Genomic DNA, 10,682 nt, shown 5'->3' on the forward strand with positions numbered 1-10,682 from the left:
AGTCAGCCCAAATACATTGAACATTTTTAGACTAACTTATGGTCATATTTAACCTAAAGAACTACCAACAACTTGCAGGTGAATTGTAATTCTATATTAGCTCTGTCAAGTTAAAATTTGTCAGATGATGTTCCTAAAGGTCAGAATTACTACAATTTAGTAAGACCAGTTGTAGTGTATTTTTTATGTTCTTGACTTTGCAAAGGTCTAATATGAGAAGCAAAGGGTTGATAAATCCTTTTTCCGTGTATACATGCCTCTTATAGATGTTAATTGTGATGTTATAGTACATGAGAAGATTCAAGAACCTGCACTGTTAATAAAATACCCACATGTTATACTTCAAGAAAACATAAAACTTAGCACAAACCAAGTCCTCTTCAGTGATGACCACCACAAAGCCACAAACTTTTCACTAGAAGCATAAAAAAGCAACCCCCAAGTAACATTTCAATCATATTTCACTGTTAACATGTAAAATCGCAAAAATCCAAGTCAATATTAGAATCATGCTTCAAGTACTTGCAAAATTAAAAAATTATTTTTTGATAGTTTGATAAGTGATTTAGACATATATTAAGGCCACATATAATTCCTAACTTATAGACAAGTCAAAATATCCCTTATCGATTGAATTCTTGTGAAGAATATTACTATAGTCAACTTCACATAATTATAACATTTATATTACTACGTGTTTTTGAGCTCAAGACTGACCAAAAGATAGATAATTGAATTATCTTAATTCCAAGGCCTCTAGTTTTGCCTTAATATGATATTAGAGTAAAAGGTTATGACTAATTTACTAAAGCACTACCAAAGCTGTTAGTGATGACGACTCATCGTCAGGCCACTACGAGTCGTATGGTGTCGAGTCGTCACGAAAGTGGGGACCAAAATTTGAGCTTCAGATGAGAATTAAGCCACGCCTCATCACCAGGCCCTATAGATCATTGCCAAACTCATCAGGACTGATACAAACAACTTTTCAGATGATTTAAAATGGTTGTTTGGTCTGTTTATATTCTTTTAACCCCAAAATTATATCGTTTCAGCTATTACAAGAGGTATAAGTTTATTTAATCATCCCAAATCCCTCATTATTTTCCTCAAAATCATTCTAAGTCAGAAAAATCAAGCAATTCAACTCTCAAGCAAGCTTAAGTCTCTATGATTTTTATCACTATATTATAGCTTTCAAAATATTCTCGTCTCTATGCATGATTTACATGATATTACTTTAGATTTAAAGCATATTATAAAGCTATGCACGATTTATCAGTTTTTAAGACTATTTGGTTTTATTTATCATAATTTTGTAGATTTTAATCTATATTACTTTTCATACCATGTTTTTCCATAATATTTAGTATCTTTACATACTTAGAATTATGAATCCTCAGTATATTGACAAATTCAAGATTTTGTACTTGTGCTATGCAATTTTTTTTTCCTTTCGGGTATTAAATTGTCATTGTTAGTTAATTCTTCAGAGATAGTAGGTTATGAATGCCCGATGACAAGCACCTGATGACCTACGATTCTATGCATTGTCAGTCAAACACTCAGTCATTCAATTTCATGATTTAGAATGCTTTTAGAAAAATAACTTATATTTCAACCTCACGACATGAGTTTTATTAAGCTGTTCAGTATATTAGTTTATATTCAGTTGGGAGTAGTACCTATCCCTGAGTGGACACAAGGATGGAGGATCACTCATCAATTAGGCTAATACCTTTAGTAGAAAGTCACTAAGTCCCAAAACTATGGCGCCACAGCACGTTCTAAAGGGTCACCCATCAGGCCAGGCTTCACACCTTAGTACTTTAGACATCAGTTTAGTGGTAACACGTCATATCAATCTTTATACCTGACAAGGTATATTGGGCCCTTTTTGATGGAGTTTATACATCAAACTTTATGTTTAGATGACATGGTTATATGTCAGTTAACAGTAGCTCCCACAGATCAAACTTTGTTATTGCATGACCACCTAATTACTTTACTTAGTATAGTATTGTTCAGCTACATGTTTATTTAATGGTGATTGCATTAGTTTGCATTCCATAGTTTCATACACAATATCTGCACATGATCCATAGTTTAGTTTTACTTTCTCTTAAACCACGACTTTCTAGATTATCATTGCATATTAGAATTTATGTATTTCATATAAGGTTATTGTACTTCACCTCATCTTCTTTGAAATCAGTTAGCATTCAGTAAAATTTTACAGCGTATCCAACATTAACTTGAGATTAAATATAATAGTTATGTTTCTTCTACTTTCTAATTTACAAAAATACTTTAGCTCTTGATTTAGAGATTTTATATGCATATTTCAGTAAATTGCGTATGTCCTTAGTTTTAAAGTATGTTAGATGTGTTTTTATGACTAATGCATATCTTACATACTCAGTACATTCCAAAGCACTGATTGCATATCTCTTCTGCCTATATTTTTCATATTATGTAGGTTCAGGTGCTTACTATCAGTTTTACAGTCAGGTAAATCATAGAATTCAACCAACAGTTGACAAGTTCTCTTATTTTAAAGACTTAAGTTAGATGTAGTTCCAGTATTTTATTTTCTTATTCGTATGTATTGATTAGGGATAGTTTGGGGTCATGTCCCAACTACCTATAATTAGTATTCATAGAGGATTCATAGATAGTCAGTCAGAGTTATTGTATGTAGTTTAAGATCCTTCTTTTTAGATTACAGTGTTGTAAACTTTTAACAACAATGTATTGAAAAAACTTATCACATAATTATGATTTTGCTCAGTCAGTTTAGCTTTTGTACATGTTTAATCAGTTGCTCAAGTATTACGCCAGTACCATAGGTTAGCTTGGGAGGACTTTTGGTTCTAAGCACCATGTGATGACTAAGGGATAGTATTCAGTTGTGAAAAACTTAGTATCAAAGCACAAGGTTCAAGTGTCCTAGTGTGTCTATAAAACCGTGTCTAGTAGAGTCTTGCAAAACGGTACAGAGACGTCTGTATTTTTCTTTGTAAGGCTATAAGGCATTTATGAAATGTTTCCTGTCTTTCATATTTCAGGATGTACAACAGAGATATTCGCTAAAAAACTTATACAAATTCTAGCATTGCTCCATTCCTTCTAACTATGCATTATTTTAGTGGTAATTGAAATAGTCAAGCTTAATTCTTACTAATAGAGTTTTCTCAGACAATTCCTACAGATAGGTATGAGATTGTACGCAGGCTTGAAAGTATCCCACCAGTGCCTTTAAGTTCAAACTTTGAAAGAGTTCATTCTTGTTTATGAAAATTGTGCATGGAGCCAAAGTCAGATGTGCCCTCAGATCCCTTCTCAGAATCCTATGGCAACATGATCTTAAGTTAGAAGCATGAGCCTAGAAGCATCACAATAGTAAAATTGGGATATTGTTTTTCTAGATTTAGTAGATTATGTATCTATAGAACCAAAAATATCTTGTGTAGATTGTAAAATAGTAATTTAAGAGAGATTTAATAGCTAAGTTGACTTCGAATATGTTAATGCTTTAGCCAGTGTCAAGAAAAGGCAGTCACTCGAAAGATAGAGGAGTTTGTTGAGGTTGAGCATGTTCATAAAAGTTTGAGTGGACTAGAGTTCTGTGATTCCTATCTAGTAGTAGTAAGTAGGTATATTAGCGTATAAGAAGTTTTGTGAATATCCATGTTAAGTGTTAGAATCTATGTTTAAATTGTGGATTATTAAGCTAATAGAAAAAAGAGTTTTGAATTCTAGAATGAAAAAGTGTAAACTTATGGTATTGTGATAATTCAAAAAGAGCGAAGTTAAAAAGCATTTAAGTTATTGTGATGACTATTAAGGCTATAGAAAGTTAAAACTTGTATCTCAAAAGGAAGAAATAGCAGCGGGTTTTACATTTTTAAGTATAGTCTTTCAGGAGGAGTTTAAAATTTATGTGTACTATTATATCCCGAACTCTAGTGTAGAGTGATTGAAATTTAGTTCAGAGTTTATTGTAGAGGTCCATAGACTTAGAATAATAGATTTAATCTAAGGGGGAGATGATAGAAGAAGGAACCGAGTCAGGTTTTCAAATTCTAGTCGTGATGCTATTGAGTTCTAGAACAACACTAAGGGAGGAAGATACCAGACCCATTCTTACCTCAGTAAAATTTTTTGTACTTTAGTCATTGCGATACTCTACTATGCCTCACAAGTCAGTTTGTATCCCATAGTTTCTGACTCAATATTTGCACGTAATCCTCAATTTTTAGTTTTACTTGCTCTTAATCTAAGACTTTCTAGATTATCATTGCATATTAGTATTTGTTTGTTTCATATAGGGTCATTGTTCTTCAGTTTATCTTCTTTGAAATTAATTAGCATTTAGTATAATTTTATAACATATTCAACATTAACTTGATATTAAATATAGTAATTATGTTTCTACCACTTTCTAGTTTACAGAAATGTTTTAGCTCTTGATTTAGAGATCTTGGTACGCCTCACAATTTTTGCGTACAAACATATTTTAAATGCACATTTTAGAAAATGGCTTATGTCCTTAGTTTTAAAGTATGTTATAAGTGTTTTCATGACTAGTGCATTTCTCACATACTCGGTACATTCCAAAGTAATAATCGCATTTCTCTTCTGCCTATATTTTTCATGTGATGTAGATTTAGGTGGTTACTATTAGTTTGATAGTCAGGAAAATCATAGCATTCAACAAGCAGGTGATGAGTTCTCTTATTTGAAGACTTAAGTATGATGTAGTTGTAGAATTTTATTTTTTATTTGTATGTATTGATTAGGGATAGGTGGGGGTCATGTCCCGTCTACCTATAGTCAGTATTAGTAAAGGCTTCATAGATAGTCGGTCCACATTATTGTATGTAGTTTAAGTTCCTCTTTTTTTCAAATTACAGTGTTGTAAGCTTCTAACAATAATGTATTGAAACAACTTATCTTATAATTGTGATAGTACCATAGGTTAGCTTGAGATCACTCTTTTGTTCTTAGCACCATGTTACGACAAGGGGGTAGTCTCGAATCATGACAAACTTGGCATTAGAGAACAAGGTTCAAGTGTCCTAGGGTATCTATAAAGTCGTGTCTAGTTGAGTCTTGTGGAACGGTACAAAGACATTTGTACTTTTCTTCTAGAGTATACAAGGCATTTAAGAAATCTTTTTCTTCTTTCATATTTTAGTTCGTGTAGTAGAGATATTCGCTAAGAAATTTATACAAATTCTAACATTACTTCATTTCTGCTGACTATGAATTATTTCAGAGGTAATTGAAATAGTCAAGCTTAATTCCTACTAATATAGTTTTCTCAGATAGTCCCTATAGACAGTTATGAGATTGTACATGAGATTAAAAACATTCCATCAATGCCGTTAAGTTCCAAACTTTGAAAGAGTTCATTCTTGTTGATGAAAATTGTGAACTAGCCAAAGTTAGATGTGCCCTCAAATCCTTTCTGAGAATACTATGGCAGCATAACCTAGAGTTAGAAACATGATCTTAGAAGCATAGCTTCAATAAAGTAGGGATATTAGTTTTCTGGATTTAATAGATTATGTATACAATGTATCTATAGATCCAGAAATATCTTGTGTATATTGTAGAATATCACTTTAAGAGTTATTTACCATTTAAGGGGACTTAGAATATGTTAATGCTTTAGCCAGGATCGAGATAAGGCAGTCACTTGAAAGATAGATAAGCTTGTTGAGATTGAGTATGTTCATAAAATTTTAAGTGGAATAGTGTTCTGTGATTCCTATCCAATATTAGTAAGTGGGTATTAGTGTATGAAAAGTTTTGGGGATATCCATGTTAAGTGTTAGAATCTATGTCCGAATTATAGATTATTAAGATAATAGAAAGAAGAGTTTTGAATTCTAGAAGGAAAAAGTGTAAACTCAGGGTATTGTGATAATTCAGAAGGTTCGAAGTTAAAAAACAATTAAGTTATTGTGATGACTATTGACGCTATAGAAAGTTAAGAGTTGTATCTCAGAAGGAAGTACTAGTAGTGGGTTTTACACTTTTAGCTATAGTCTTTTAGGAGGAGGTTAGTATTTATGTGAACTGTTATATTCCAAACTCTAGAGCATAGTGATTTCAGCTCAGTTCAGACTTTATTGCAAAGGTCCATAGACTTAGAATGACAGATTTAATCTAAGGGGAGATTATTGAAAAAGGAACAAAGTTAGGTTTTTAGATTCTAGTAGTGATGCTATTGAGTTCTAAACAACACTAAGAGAGGAAGATACCCGACCCATTCTTATCTCAGTGCAATTTTTTGTACTTCAATCATTAAAACACTCTATTTTGTAACACCTCCAAAATCCAAGCCAATATATAAAACATTCTTCAAGTACTTGCAAAATAAAAAAATCAAGTTTTGATAATTTGGTATGTGATTTAGACATTTATTAAGGCCATAAATTACTCCTAGCTTATAGACAACTTAAAATATCACTTATCGATTGAATTCTTGTGAAGAATGTTGCTTTAGATAATTTCAAAAGAGCATAACATTTATATAACAAGTTTTTTTGAGATAACGACCCACCAAAAGAGAGATAATTGAATTAATTTTCCAAATCCTCTAAATTCGTCTTAATCCTATATTGGAGTAAAATATTATGGCCAATTTATTGAAGCACTATCAAAGCTGTTAGTGATGACGACTCATCGTCAAGACACTATGAGCCATAGGGTGACTTGTCATCACAGAAGTGTGGGCCAAAATTGAGTTCCAGACTATGACTCAAGCCACGAATCATCCCCATACCCTAAAGATCATTGCCAAACTCATCGTGACTGATAGCAACAACTTTTCAGACAATTTTAAAAGGGCTATTTGGTCTTTTTCTATTATTTTAACCTCAAAACTACGTCATTTAAGATGTTACAAGAGGTATAAGTCAATTTAATCCTCCCAAATCCCTCATTATTTTCTGCAAGCTTATTCTAAGTCAGAAAAATCAAGCGATTCAACTCTCAAGCAAGCGTAAGCCGAGGTTTTTTCTCAAAGCCAGATTCCTAAGGATTCAATCCAAGTTTTTATTAGTCCAGGTATTTGGGCATTCAATAATTGATTTCTTCCACCCATATTCCAAAAAATCTAATTTTAAATATGAATTTCAGGTACGATTTCTATGATTCCCATTAACTAGGGTTCTTATTCAAATAGAATTCTAACCTTAAATCCAGTTCTCCTTGATATATTTTACATTCAAGAGCATGTTTTTGCAATTATTTATGATTTCTTCTCACTATATTATAACATTCAAAATATTCTCATGTCCACGCATGATTTACATGATTTACCTCAGATTTAAAGTATATGATAAAGTTATGCATGATATATCAATTTTCAAGACTATTAAGCATTATTTATTATGATTTTCCATATTTCAGTCTATCTTAGTAGACATACCATGTTTTCCCATGCAAACAATATATTTACATACTTAGAATTATGAACCCTCACTATATTGATAGGTTCATGATTTTAGTCTTGTGCTATGAAATTTCCTTTTTTTATTTTGAGTATTAAATTTTCATTGTTAGTTCATTCTTCAGATATGGCCGGTTATGAACATCCGATGACATAGAATTTCATGCATTGTCATTCAAACACTTAGTCATTCAGATTTCATGATTTAGAATGCTTTTACGAATATAACTTATATATCAACTTCAGGAGTTTAATTTTATTGATTTATTTAGTATATCAGTTTATATTCAGTTGGAAGTAGTGCGTAGCACTAAGCAGACACAGGGATGGAGACTCATCCCAGGACATCTTAGTCCATTGGTGTAACAACTCGAGATCCCATTCCAGGACGTCACACGGTGCTTATGACCCTGAAGGACCACAAGCTACCCCTTTGCTGATATCTATACCTGTTCACTACATAAAATTTAAAATAAATGCAGAAACTAGCTATAAGGTTCAACACATCTATACATACTCAAAACTGAAAACTAAATTCCAATACATCCATTTGAAAAGCCTCTAGCTGTGTGAACTGTGGAGTTGATGTGACAGGTCCCCAACTAACTTTGTCAACTAAAATAAATATAAATAAAATTTGATGCAATAATAATCAACTGAGATTTTATCCTCGAAAGAAGAGGAATCACTGCTACTGCTGCTGACTGGGTTGAATTTCTAAGGATACTCTGGATCCTGTGCCTCTGAACCTTTGGTGCCAAATAAAACACCATAGAACAAAAGCATTAGTACAAGAATGTACTGAGTATGTAGACGAGGTAAGGCTAAATGCAAAGGCTCATGCATGCACAATATCTAAATTGAATAATCATGAAAATGTCGCACGAGAACACATACATGAATGTACAGACCATAAACACAATCATCACAACTAGGTTTTGATACTTGGATACCACTTTACTGCAGATTGAACTCACTACTGACACTGAGATATTAAATCACTGACTCATCTGATACTGATAACTGAGAATCTGGATGCACTTACATCAAGGACTGAATTCCGAGCTTACTATTTTCGACTGATAGGATTAGAGATCAACCTTTCTAATGGATGATATTCAGAAACTATTATCAATGATAAGAAATATGATTATATCAGAATCTGACAATAAGGATACCCAATAGAATTTGATACTGTGAATTAATCCTATCTGGCGGCTTATCTCTGAATATGATATCAAACAACAGTATATGTGACCAAGCCTATCTATCGGGATGGTCCCTGAATTAATGGAACTATCTGAGTTCCCCATAATGATAGATGACTGTATCTGACAGTCCTGGTTCTAAAGATTGATACTGAAACTGAAACTGAAACTATGGGAAGTAGTTAGTTAATCGACATACCCCGACCTACCACAGGTGGGGTCCAACCTATGACCCCAGCTGGAAGGGCATCAATACCGTGCCACGGGTAAAGACTTACTCTCTGGTCAAGCCTCTCTGACGGGATGACCTTCGCTGGAAGTCGACCTGAGGCAATATAATAGTCAACCTCTCTGACGGTGACAACCTCTACTGACGGGGACTCCTGTATCCTATGCTGGCTATGCAGTTCTAGAGTTCAGGGATTACTACTAGAGACTCCGACCTCTCTCTCTGTGATGGGAGAAATTGCCATCCCTTCCCTCGCTCGGTGCTAGTTTTTACTCTCAATTGAAGGACTCTGAACTGAACTTTCAGCTGAACACAAATTGGGCTGAATTTGACACTAGTCATATTTCTCAAATGATTCGACTGATTTAAGATGAATTCACATGGTTTTATATCTGATGGAATACTACTGAATCACGATATCTGACTGATGATACAAAATTTGAATAGATTACTCGGTCATTACCGAGGCCAAAACTAAACAATGGAATACAACAAGATCTGAGTTAAGTACAACACTATGGCTAGATTACTAGCGATACAGAGAATACCGAGATAACAGAGATTTTTGAGATTTCTTAAGTTCTGTAACTGTTAGAGGATATAGAGTTTCTGTAGTTCACTGAGTTCTGAGAATCAGGGCTTGACTGGATTTATCGTGAAATTAACACGAGCTCTAGAAAATAACTCTATTGTCAGGTATAAATACCCCTAGGACTCTATAACATAAAAGTAAAACATAATTATTCATTCATTATTTCAAGCATTCATTCATCATTACAACAGGTCATGTATCATCACAATCACCAAAAGGTCACTTCAAACATTCAAGGATCATCAATATCGGTTCACCATCATGTACTAGCCTAAGGTAGACATGCTATTAGATTATACGTCATTCAACAAGGACTTATATCAAGTACTTCATACCTATATCAATCTTGCTGTATATTCGGATATCACGTAATTTAAGGAAACTTCACACTATCATGTCCTAACTTACTTGCTAACCACTTGGCATTTATGGGAAGCTTGTCATATATCAAAGAGTACTTACTTGGGGAAATTTACCACTATCTTGTCTCAACTTACTCACTGCGGTCTTTTAATAACCACAAAACATGTACGCTTTTACACCTACTTTGGGATTTCTTACTATTATGGAGTAATTCGTTCACTTGGTCATTTCACGATACGCATTGTTCTCAAAGTCTTATCCATGAAAGGGAGTGTATATAACAATATGCCATCCATCCATCCAGTCTCGCTATTTAACTACAATACTTGATTTCTAGTCTCTTAGACATTTCATCGGACATCTTACATTCACAACTTAGGCATAGGTGTATTCATCGACATACTCACCCTAATCAACCAATTTTACATGTTCCTAACTTACATAATCTCATAGATTCATACAAACCATGTAAATATTGCATCTTGGAAATCATTCAACATCAACAACAAGAACACAATCTATTTACCACATAAATACCACATACTAGAGACAAGGCTTGATAATCTTGTAAACAAACATGAAGCACAACTCAACCATAGCAAAATATCAATTTCAACTCACAAGAATCATTAAAATTCATAAACATAAATTCTTTAAGATTTAAAAAAAAGGGTACTTGAGCTTCTTGGATGAAAAGGACCCAAGAATCAACATCTACATACCTTGTGAAAACTCTTTTCTTGAAAGCCTTTGAAAAATTTCTTGGTTTATCTTGATTCTCTCTTGATCTCTCTTAATTTGTGGAAGAAGAAAAGAGGATTTTAG

This window comes from Capsicum annuum, chromosome 12 (genome assembly GCF_002878395.1).
Source record: "Capsicum annuum cultivar UCD-10X-F1 chromosome 12, UCD10Xv1.1, whole genome shotgun sequence".
Lineage (NCBI taxonomy): Eukaryota > Viridiplantae > Streptophyta > Magnoliopsida > Solanales > Solanaceae > Capsicum > Capsicum annuum.